Source organism: Peromyscus maniculatus, chromosome 5 (assembly GCF_049852395.1).
Source record: "Peromyscus maniculatus bairdii isolate BWxNUB_F1_BW_parent chromosome 5, HU_Pman_BW_mat_3.1, whole genome shotgun sequence".
Classification (NCBI taxonomy): domain Eukaryota; kingdom Metazoa; phylum Chordata; class Mammalia; order Rodentia; family Cricetidae; genus Peromyscus; species Peromyscus maniculatus.
This window is the reverse complement of record NC_134856.1, coordinates 81,022,226-81,034,649: the sequence shown is the minus strand read 5'-3', so window position 1 is coordinate 81,034,649 and position 12,424 is coordinate 81,022,226. Positions and strand designations below refer to the sequence as shown.

At 43.6% G+C, this 12,424-nt stretch overlaps 1 pseudogene; it reads left to right on the top strand.

Moving 5' to 3' along the window:
- The first annotated feature begins 1,208 nt into the window (after positions 1-1,208).
- On the top strand, positions 1,209-1,308 carry LOC121829882 (U6 spliceosomal RNA; annotated as a pseudogene).
- Positions 1,309-12,424: the final 11,116 nt, after the last annotated feature.

Sequence of the window (12,424 nt, the reverse complement as noted above, 5' to 3'; positions counted from 1 at the left end):
TGACGTCTAGATTGCTTCTTCATAAACATGTTATGATTTCTTAAGTGCTTTCATTATGTAATTTGGTGACAGTGCCATAGTTCAGGAGAGAAAAGCAAGAAGGCGGATGGCTACTTCCTGTTTTCGGGTTGCAGAGACTGATTCATTAGCCTGCCCTTTGGCCTTGACCTTTGGGACAAGACTCCTGTTATCTGAAGCTCCCAGGGCCAGTTGATTCCTTTGCTAGCTCCTAAACTCATCCGTCCAACCTGAGCAACCTGAGGAATCTGGCCGGCGTCCTAAAAGAGAAGTTTACGTGGCCCCCAGTTTAAAAGCAGGACTGACTGCGTCTTTTCACTTGGGAAATAGGGGGTCTTCTTACTGCCCTCTCCTGGTGTAAAGTGGGAACTGCAGGGAGAAGGAAGAAAAATCGCAGTTAGTGTGAATTCGGATCAAGACCAGAAAAAATGACCGGCTTGGGGTGGGGTGCATGATTGCGGTGCGTGAGGCAGCATGTCCCCGTGGTTCTATGTGTGCAAGGCTCCCTACACCTGTATTTTTTGTTTTTCTCGTGGTAACTGAGCTTAGAGCCCAGGGCTCACACCTGCTAGGCAAGCACACTAGCACTAAGCTATATCTCCAGTCCCATATCTGCTTTGCTTTGATGAGATAGAGGCTGAGGTATCTCACTACGCTGCCCAGGCTGGCCTAGGACTTTTGGACTGGAATGATCCTCCTGCCTCATACTCCAGAGAAGATGACACAGCAGGCATTCACCCCAGTGCCAGGCGCACACTTGCGTTAAAGATCCTTTTTAGGTTTCTTAATTTTACGTGTATGAGTATTTTACCTGCATGTATGTATGGGCACCACACACTTGGTGCCGGCAGAGCCTGGAAGAACACGTTTTATCTCTAAAACTGGAGTTATGGATGTTTGTGAGCCACCATGTGGGTGTTGTGTACTGAGGCCTGGTCCTCCACAAGAGCAGCAAGTCATTTTTTTATTTTTTATTTGTTTGTTTATTTATTTATTTATTTATTTATTTATTTATTTATTTTTGTTTTTTCGAGACAGCGTTTCTCTGTGTAGCTTTGCGCCTTTCCTGGAACTCGCTTTGGAGACCAGGCTGGCCTCGAACTCACAGAGATCCGCCTCACTCTGCCTCCCGAGTGCCGGGATTAAAGGTGTGTGCCGCCGCCGCCGCCGCCGCCGCCGCCCAGCTTGCAGCTCGCTTCGGCAGCACATATTCTAAAATTGGAACGATACAGAGAAGATTAGCTTGGCCCCTGCGCAGCAAGTCCATCTTAACCGCTGAACCATCTCTCTAGCTCAGTGAGTCTCAACCCGTGGGTCGAGACTCTTCGTGGGTCAAGTGACCCTTTCACTGGGGTCACCTAAGACCATTGGAAAACACAGATGTCTACATTATGATTCACAACAGAAGCAAAATTATAGTTATGAAGTAGCAACAAGAATAATTTTATGGTTGGGGGGTCACCACAACCTGAGGAACTGTATGAAAGGGTTGAGAACCCCTGCTATAACCACACTTCGTTGTTTTGAAAACAACTTTTATACTTGTTTTTAGACAGATGGCTGAGAAGTGACCAAGGCAACTTTTAAAACTATCTCAGAAAAATTTCCCCCAAATGTCTAAGTTAAAGAGAATGGCTTTTTAAATAACTGCATTTAAGCAGCTAAAAACAGTAGAAACAAACAAACAAACAAAATTTCAGATTACATTGCTCCAGGGTTGTGCACACCTAAGAGAATTTCCTTTTACCATCTCTGGGGATACAGCTTGTTAGAATTCCTCGCCACTCCCCCAGCTACTAGACTGTGCATGCGCTGTCCAGTAGCCAGGCAAGATACTTAGTCATCTTAGGGCCTTACGTCCTACGTAACCTGCACGCAGCGTGATCACGTAATCTATGTGCATGGGTGGGGTAGCTATGTAAGCCCATATACGAAAGTGTGTGTGTGTGTGTGTGTGTGCGTGTGCGTGTGCGTGTGCGTGTGCGTGTGCGTGTGCGTGTGTGTGTGTGTGTGTGTGTGTGTGTGTGTGTAGGAACCTATCAAAGCAGGTTCCACCTACTCCTTTCTTCCTGCACGGTCATTCCACAGGCCTATGCACACCCTTCCTGTTCCCTTCCCTTAATAAACTCTTACAGTGGGCTTTGTTGTACCTTGTGGCTTTACTCACACGGTAAACAACGTGCTTAATGAATAACATTGCGCTGCTTAATAAATAACACAGTTCAGTGGGTGAAGAGCTTGCCTAGTGTTCATGAAGTCCTGGGTTCGATCTCTGGCAGGAAGAAAGTTGGTGTGTTGGGGCATGCCTCTAATCTCAGTGCTCGCGAGATAGATGCAGGAGGGCTGGCAGTTCAACAGCAGCCTTATCTGCAAGTGAGTTTGAGATCCTGTCTGAGAAGGAAAAGAACGAGATGCTCATTACATGGTTGAGAAATTGCCTGTAATCAATTCCAAATTGAGAAATTGAATATGAATGCAGGCCAAGTACTCTGGTGGCGTGTCTTCCTTCTGTTGTTTGATTTTTGAAACAGGGTCTGGCTATGTTGCTCAGGTGGCCTCGAACTCACTATGTAGCTCACGTTGGCCACAGTCTTGTGACTATCCTTACCTGATTCCTGAGTGCTGGGTGTAAGCGTATGCTACCCTGCCCAGCTTTAGTGGCAAGTTCATTTTGTTGGTCCACGTCCTACAGAAGTGAGCCTGATCTCTTTCTGCTGCAACCTGCCAAGGGCTTCACTTGCACTTCCATAGTACGACTGTCCAGTGCTTCCAGGAAAAGCCAGCCCTTTCCTTTGGTGCCCGTTCCTTGTCTTGCCTAGTTAAGAACATGACAGCAACCCTCCTGTCCTCCATCTTCCTAGGGACTTCCCCACCAACATAAAAGCATGCTGCATACTTTCTCCTCTTGTGTAATATTTTGTTTGTGTTCTGATAAAACTTGCCTGGAGACAGAGGGCGGAGTTAGCCGCTAGTTAACTATAGAAGCTGGGCCATGGTGGCTCACACCTTTAATCCCAGCACTAGGGAGCCAGGGACAGGAAGTGATAAGGCAGAGTGGAGACAGGATCTCAGCCCTTTTTCTGTTGGTGGGGGATCCAGAGAGGTAAGAAGTCACTGATAATTGCCCCTCTGCTCTTTCGGGTTATTATCCCCAATATCTGACTTGTAGTTTTTATTGATAAGACTAATTAGGTTCATGCTTCATCCTTCAGCTTAAAAAAATACATCCGTCTTCTGATCAACTTCCTGCCCAGTTGCTACTCAAAAATTCAGAGGTGATTTCTCCTGGGCCTGAGACGACTCCGCAGGTAAAGACCCTCCCTGTCAAGGATGGCAGCGTGACCTCTCGAGCCCAGGTGTTGTTGGAAAGCAAGGACCAACTCCTCTAATTTGTCTTCTGACCTCTGGAAGCACAAACACACACAAGAAATCAATCAATAAAAATGATAAGCACTTAAAACAAAGAAAATTCTCTTGTAGCCAATCTTGAAAGAATTGTAGATATTTCCGGTCTCAAATTCTTCTTCCCTTATGTTTTCTAAAACCCAGACAATTTCTGAACTCATCATGATAGTGAAACTGCTCTTGTTGAGGTCACCAGTGGCCATGTGATCATCCAGGACTCAAGTCTCATTGCATCCCATTCCATGCTGTCCATGACGTGTGGCCATGGGGAGTGGAACAGCAATGCCCCCCCTCACTGCTCCCTCTCTGCCTCCTTTCCTGATTGACCTTTTCTCACTGCCCTGAGATCTGCAGTCTGTCCTTTCACATCTCTCTTCTGTAAATACCAGATTTCTCAGTCATTCTCCAGTTTCAGATTTTAAACTCCATCCATAAGGTGAAGGTCTCAAATTAGTTACCCTCACTTGGACTGTTAAACTCCAGACTGTGTATGTCCGAAGGCCTACTTCACACCACCACTGAGATGTGCCCCCCCCCCGCGGGCCCCCCCCCCCCCCCCCCCCCCCCCGCCTCTTCCCTTTGAGACAGGGTTACTCTGTGTAGTCCTGGGTGTCTTGGAACTCACTCTGCAGACCAGACTGGCCTAGAACTCAGAGATCTATTTGCCTCTGCCTCCCAAGTGCTGTTATCAAAGGCATGCACCACCACAGCCCTTATTCACCACTGAGAATTCTAACACATCAAAAGGAGACAGTTTCTCTCTCTCTCTCTCTCTCTCTCTCCCTCCCTCCAGACTCTCATCATATAGGCCTGGCTGACCTGGAACTTCCTATGTAAACCAGGCTGGGCTTGAACTCACAGAGATCCTTCTGTCTCTACCTCCTAAGTATGCCACCATACCCAACTAAAAGTAGAATTTCTAACCTTGCTTCATAAAAGATGCCACCCCTCCTGAAAAGTGTGTTCACATCAGACCCCAGGAAAGGGCAAATTTGAGCTGATTTGGAAAAGAGGGTCTTCCCAGATGTGATCAAGGAGCTTTAGCTAAGCTGTCATGGTTTTGATATACAATATCACAGACTTCTGGCATTTTGTTTGTTTAATAGTCTTTTTTACTTTTTACATGGATGCATGTTTTGCCTGTGTGTATATCTGTGTATTGTTGTTTTTAAAACTAAATCTCAATCTTACAGTTTTACCAATACAGGCTCAGGAGTCAGATGCTGGGGTGAAAACCTGCTAGCTCAGGGAGACTGAGGAGCAACCAGCTGGCCTTCCTCCTTAGCCAGTGTCCCAGAAAGAGAGCTTCTCTTTCACTGTCCCCAAACAAAGAGGCTACTAAACTCCAAGTCCATCTTCACTACTTCCTATGCATTTCTTTATCCATTTTCATGACTTCCTCCTAGTGTCTATGGCTACTTCCTGTCAACTAGTTGCTGGCTCCGCTCTTGACCCTAGGTTGACTGTAGCTGAAGTTTTTTCCAGTCCTGCCTGGCCCACAGTCAGGACAAATCTCTCTCACCTGCCAGTCCCTCAGCCGCTCAGACCCAACCAATTAAACACACAGAGACTTATATTGTTTACAAACTGTATGGCCGTGGCAGGCTTCTTGTTATCTAGTTCTTCTATCTTAAATTAACCCATTTCTGTTCATCTATATGTCCCCACATGTTCTGTGGCTTTACCTGTTGCCTTTACATGTTGCTCCCTGGATGGCAGGCTTGTGTCTACCACCAGCTTCCACCTTCCAGCCTCTCTTCTCTGTTTGTCCCGCCTATCCCATACTTCCTGCCTGGCTACTGGCCAATCAGTGTTTTATTTATCAATCAATCATAGTAACATATATTCACAACACACAGGACATCCCACAGCACTTCCCCTTTTCTGTTTTTTTTTTAAGGAAGATTTTAACTTTAACATAGTAAAATTACATGTAACAAAACAGTTATCTAGCAAGAATTACAGTTACAATATCTAATCTATATATATTTGGCAAAATTAAAGAAGATATCCAATCAATTTTATATTTGTGAGTCTAAGGTTTCATATCTAATCTCTTATCCTAACTAAGGGAATTATAATTATCTAGTCTTTAACTACATCAAAGACCTCAGAAGGATATACTATTATCTGAGAAATGGGAGAAGGACGCAAGCAACTTTTGGGAGTCTTGCGACAGTAGACAGAGACAGTTGGCAGCCTGGACAATCATCTAAAGCTACTTTGTAAAGTTGGGACATCTGTCTTCAGCCCACAGGCCTAGTCTCTCAGTCATTTCTCTCTGCGTCCAGTAGAATGTCTGGCAGTTTCCTCTGCAAAGCAGGAACCTGAAGGACCATTTTGCCAAGCAAAGTTCAGTCCTACATGTCCAGTCGATCAAACAGTCCAGGCAAGAACAGTTTTTTGCCCAAATGGCTATTTTTGTCAAGTTGAAGATAAACTCTATATAGAGTGTCTTTGATGCCCATTTTCCTCTCTGAAATAAATCGGGTGCTGCCAGGAACAGACATGTCTCACTGTCCAGAAAGTCTAAATTTTTTAAAACATTTTGAATGCCATATTCTGTAGGTCTTTGAAGTGTTTGAAGATTACCTATCTATCTGAAATATATCTATGTATACCTGGAAGACTTAACTAACATGGCTACAAGTATAATTATCATAGATGACTATTAATCTATTTCTTAATTATCATTACAATTTTCAATGAGCTGTACAAAATTAATACCTTAAACAAGAGTAGAAATATACACACAGTATAACAAAATTAACTTTGAATTTGTATCAATAAACTAAAATCTATACCAATGTAAAACATTTCAAATAAGTTGTTGCTCTTTAAAAGTAGGTTCATTTATCTACCCTTTTATCCTATCATATCTATATCATATCCCCTTTTTTCTTTAGAAAGAGATTATATTTATAATCAACCTGTTTGAAATAAAAATATTGGTTTTTCTCTGTCCCACACCAGAGGGCTCTTTTGATTTGGGACACAAGAATCTCTTAACCTTTTTTTTTTAATAGCAATATGTCTGGGTTTAGAGAAAGAGTGAGCCAATTCCATCTTCAAGGCCAGCTTGGTATATTTGGGAATTTGGGCATAGCTTCTCTTACTAATTCCTGCGGGAGGGGGGCGCTGTATCTTATGGGGACACAAAGAAAAATTTAGTCTTATGGGGTAGTCTGTGAGGCTGTATTGTCTGAGCCAGTTGCCTTGAAACCGTTCTGGATGTTGGATCATCTGGGCCATGGTGTCATTAGAGACCTTTCCGAGGTTCTTGGCTGGTCAAACCTGATGTATCTTAATCTGGAACAAATCCATAGCCTCTGGCTTTCTGTGGAAACAAAAGCAGAGCCTCCTTTCCAAAGCAACATATCCTTAGATTCAAATTTTGAAGTCAAGGTATCTTTAAATATACATATTGGCTTAACTCAACAGCTTTTACAATCAAATGTTTTTCTGCAGTTAAGAATCCCAAAGACAACACAATCCAGATTCTCTGTGTAATATCCATCTTTATGTGGCTTATTTTTTATACTACCTTTACTGTCTCGTTAAAGACTTTATTTTTAAAAACTATTTCTTTATATAACTGTATATATATGTATATATATGTATTGTCTTTCAAGTTTACGTATATTTTACACACATTGTAAACTATTCCATCTGAATCTGTCGTATTGTGAACCTATTGCTTTAAACTGCAGACTGAAACGGTGCTGTGGCTGCTGGCTCCGCCCAACTCAGTTTCTCAACATGGCGGTGGTACATTTACTGCCAGCTCTGGGAGCCATCAACTCTTAGAAACAGTGGGTCTATGCTTTTATCAGAGCATCATGTAGACCTCTTTTTTTTCTTTTTTTTACTAGTAAAAGCTAAATCCACCATGCAGTGTAATGTGTGGCTTGGGGATGCCACATTCCCGCCATACTTCAGGTCAAGCGCCCATGCCAGGAACCTGCCATAGTAGCTCAAACCTACAGGCTGCCACTAACTTGAGAGAGATAACTAGGAAGCTGTTTTTAGCTCTGTTTTACAATCTTGTTTTTCAGGTTTTAGGTGGAAACTCTTGCCAACCCGTTGGGCGCCATTTGTAGCTAGAGAGTTTCTCTCTGGGTCCTGCCAAGCCCCAGCAGTCCCATATCCCACTTATAAAATAAACACACAGATGCTTGTATTATTTAAACTGCTTGGCCATTAGCTCAGGCCTACCATTGTCTAACTCTCACACTTATACTCAGCCCATTTCTGTTAATCGATATGTCACCACATGTTCTGTGGCTTTACCTGCTGCCTTTACATGCTGCTCCCTGGACGGCAGGCTGGCATCTACCCCCGGCTTCTACCTCCCAGTCTCTCTTCTCTCTTTGTCCCCCCCATCCTATACTTCCTGCCTGGACTACTGGTCAATCAGTGTTTTATTTATCAATCAATCATAGCAACATATATTCACAACATACAAGACATTCCACAGCAGTTGACTTTATTTAATAAATGCAATCTCGGGGGTCACAGTGTGATCAAATATCCCGCAGTAGTGCACCTTATCACTTGTGCACTCAGAGGTCAGAAGAGGGTATGGGATCCTCTGGAACTGAAGGTACAGTTGCCATGTAGGTGCTGGGAATTGAACCTGGGTCCTCTAAAAGAGTAGCCAGTGTTCCTAACTGTTGACCCATCTCTCTACCTCCAGCCCTTTTGAGACAAGTGCTGTGGAATAATCTTTTTGTATACTGTAAAGATTTGTCATTCACATTGGTTTAATAAAACACTGGCCAGTAGCCAGGCAGGAAGTACAGAGGGGAGACCAAACTAAGAATGCTGGGAAGAGAAATGGCAGAGTTAGGAGTCGATAGCCGGACACAGAGGAAGCAAGATTAGAATGTCATACTGAGAAAAGGTAACATAGATATGTTAACATGGCAAAACATAGATAAGAGTTAGGGGTAATTTTAAGTGTAACAGCTAGTTAGTAATAAGCCTGAGCTACCGGTTGAGCATTTATAAGTAATATTAAGCCTCTGAGTCAATTATTTGGGAAGCAGCTGCTGGGTATTTGGGAGTTGTTGGTGGGACAGAGAACTCTGCCTGCAGACAAGATCTTCAAGTAGCTCAGGCTGGTCTTGAACTCACTATGAAGTTGAGGATGACCTTGACCTCCTAATTTTCCCATTTCCACCTCCCAAATCCTGGGATTACAGCATGCACCATCATATCCAGTTTCAGGCTCGTGTTTTTCATGCTTCATACTCAGAGAAGGCACTATGTTGAGAGGCTGTGGAAATAGGTGGTAGGGCCTTGCTGGGGAAGTAGGCCCCTGGGGGTGAGCCTTGGAGGTATACTATCCCTGCCATCTTCCTGTCCTGCTATCTACTTCTGGTCTGCCGAGAAGTGAAGAACATCCCCCACCACAGACTGCTACTGCCACGATACTCTGCCATAGGAGCGAGAATGCACCTGTCCACCTTGAAGTCACTCCCCTGGAGTATCTGGTTCCAGCAATGTAAAAGTAAGGACATATTCACCCTGGGCCCTTTGCATTTAGGCTACTGCATGGGCTCTAAACTCAACAAAAAATCTCCCCAAAGTGACCCTGACACACCCTTTGCCCCACTCCCATCTTTTAAAACAGATTTTTTTTTATTACTTTCTAGTATGTGTGTATATCTGTGTGATGGCATGTTTGTGTGAGAACTGGTGCCCACAGAGGGTACAGGTGTCAGATTCCCTAAAACTCCAGTTACAGGTGGCTGTGAGCCAGCTAAAGTGGATGCTGGAAACTGAACTCAGGTTCTGTACAAGAGCAGTACATGTTCTTAACCACTGAGCCATCTCTCCAGCCCCAACTCACTCATCTTAATGACAGCCACTGATCTACAGTAGTTTGAAGCAAAGGAAGAACAGAGAGGTGGGCAGGATGATACACACACTCACACTTCACATCTATTTGCTCTTCTGTAGACTTGAACCACAGTTTCAGCTTCTGTCCCATAAAAACCAGTCTTCTAAGAATAATTTCAGAAAAGCCAGATAGTGATATCCCTGCATCACTATCATCCTACAAATCATTAAGGGACAAAGAGAAACAAACTTGTTTTCTCCAAATCTGAGTCTGATGCCAGCCCTAATGAAGCCATGGCTGCAGATCAAGAGGACAGGAGTGCAAGGAGATTTTTAATCTTCCAGCCTAAGCTAGAAGCTAAAAGGTGTGTATGTACGAATCTGGGAGAAGATGAGAGAATAACGCTGTCACTTACGGGATCATTCGGACTGAGAGAGGCCAGGAAAACCAGAGTGAATTACTGAGCATGCAATGAAGCTAAGTCAGCTGGCATGGAGCCTTTCATAACCATCGAGTGTCTTGTACGGCCTGAGTTGTTTACAGAGTACAAGGCGGGTACAAGGGAGCAGAGCACTGATCCATGTTAGCAGTGGCAGAAAAGAATGTGTGCTGGACCTAACTAACAATAAAATCTGAACAGTGAGAGTGTACAAGAGGTAGGAGGCTGCGATAGGAGGGCCTGCTATAATTCTGGCAAGGCTTTTTGTTTCTTTGGCTGGAATTAATTAGCTTTTTTTTAAAAATTATTATTTTTTTTTGTGGTACCAGGGATCAATCAAACCCAGGCCCTCATGCACACTAGGCAAACTCTGTACTCTTGAGCTGCCCACTCCAGCTCCTGTTGTACTTCTAAGGCGCCTGTAAATCCAAGAAGAAAAGGCCTGCTAGTGTCGCTGGGAAACCTCTTATCTTCACGGCCTGCAGGGTGTACTTTCTTCTTGGGGTTGACCACATTAACTTGCATTGTTCACTATATATAAATGCATATGGACCTGGGAATGCAGATGCACAGCTGTAATCTCAGCGCTCAAGAGGCTGCTCTACAGAGTGAGTTCCAGGACCACAGAGAAACCCTGCCTTGGAAAACAACCAACAAAACAAAAACAATGAGATAAACAAAGACAAAGAACAAAAAGAAAACAAAGAAGGAGGAGGGGCTGGAGAGATGGCTCAGAGGTTAAGGGCACTGGTTTGTTCTTCCAGAGGTTCTGAGTTCAGTTCCCAGCAACCACATGGTGGCTCACAACCATCCTTAATGAAATATGGTGCCCCTCTTCTGGCCTGCAGGCATACATGCTGGCAGAACACTGTATATGTAATAAATAAATCTTAAAAAAAAAAGGAAAGAAAATAATAATAATAATAATAATAATAATAATAATAAAAATATATCCCAACACTGGGAGGCCAATGCAGAAGGACAGCCTCCACCTCAGTGAAAATGTCTCAAAATAAGAATAAATAAATAAATGCAGGATTCTGCCCAGAAATGGACACAGCATCTTCTTACATTGAAAACACCAGGTCTTTAACAAGAATTCTAATGGACATTCTTTGTAGCTTGGTCCTATAGGAACCATCTCTTATGGCACACAGTCCCCAGCAAACTAGTTTATTTAAGCTGCTCTATAAACTCATAAACTCAAGTGTGTGTTTCTCTAAGTACGAGCTGCTTGATGGACGCTGATGGACATAACTCTGCAGTGCAAACAGCAGATGGAGAGGTTTGGAAAGTGTGAGTGCCCATGTCACCCTAACCAGCAGTAAGCACCTGACACCGGCCACGGTGTCACGTTATTGTCTGGGTCTTGGTTCCAGTTAGAAAAGAGTCATGGGAATTAGACTCCCAGATACCAGTTGGGACTCGCAGTACTTCTGCTGCATAATGCTACAGAACAGTATCAGCACTGAGCCCCGCAGCTGAAACACCAATGCAGTGTGTCCCCCATCGGCTGATGTGTTTGAACACCTGGTCTCCGGCTGCAGGTAGATCCCAGGAAGCTACAGAGTGCTTGGCCAACAATCATATTCAATGAATACTTTGCCTAAACGTCAGTCAGCATTCTGCCCACAGGAAGCTAAGAACAACATTAAAAAAAAAAATCTTCAGGCTGGAGAGATGGCTCAGAGGTTAAGAGCACTGACTGCTCTTCCAGAGGTCCTGAGTTCAATTCCCAGCAACCACATGGTGGCTCACAACCATCTCTAATGAGATCTGGTGCCCTCTTCTTCTGGCCTGCAGTCATATATGCTGTATACATAATAAATATAAAAAAAGTTTATTTAAAAAATCTTCAAAAAATTTAAATCTTATTTTTAATTGTGTGTATGTCCAGTCTAAAAGGATTAGGAAAATAGCAAGGAATGGTCAGACTAAGTCAGAACCAAACTTCAGCAGGATAAACTAAACCCAGTGGCTCCATGGTCCAGCCCTGGAGCATGTCCTGTCATGACGGGTGCGTCAAAGGCTTGAACGGCCGGCCCCAAGCCTTGCTGGTGGCAACCCACATGGCCCTTCCCAGGCTGGCTTGACTCCCTGCTTGCAGCTTGGTGTCTCCACTGAAGCTTCGTCCCATCTCACAGCTTTATACATCACACGTGGGAGCTGCAGATGGGTGAAGGACAGTGAATTTCACAGCTTCCTAAACTGCCCAGGTAAGCTGTATCATCCGAACATTTAAGAATTACACATTTCTGCTTTTTTTATTGTTGACTGTACTACAAAACAAGCATTTAGTAAACAGAAACATGAAGGTTCAAACTGTTGTAGTTCTATTTCTCAAAGTGGACCCAAACCCAGGAATATAGTCTAGACATCAAATTTTGTATAAATTTGTTTTAAAACTATACAAAATGTGCCTGGATGATAAACACTACATCCTATATATTTCCCTGTACATGTATTTTTATTCCTGAAACACAATAATGAAAACTACATCGGCCTTTCCCTTTTCACATCATGATTACAGGAACCATAGTGAGTTTTATTTTTGTTTTCTTTCATGGAAGTTTGGTTTTTGCTAATACTGTGGACTAAACCTGGGTCCTCATGCATCCTAGGCATGTGCTCTACCACTGAGTTACACTCCTAAGCTTTTATTTACCCCTTCCTTTTTGCTGGAGGAGAGCAGAGCAGGGCCTCATTAGGTTGCCCTG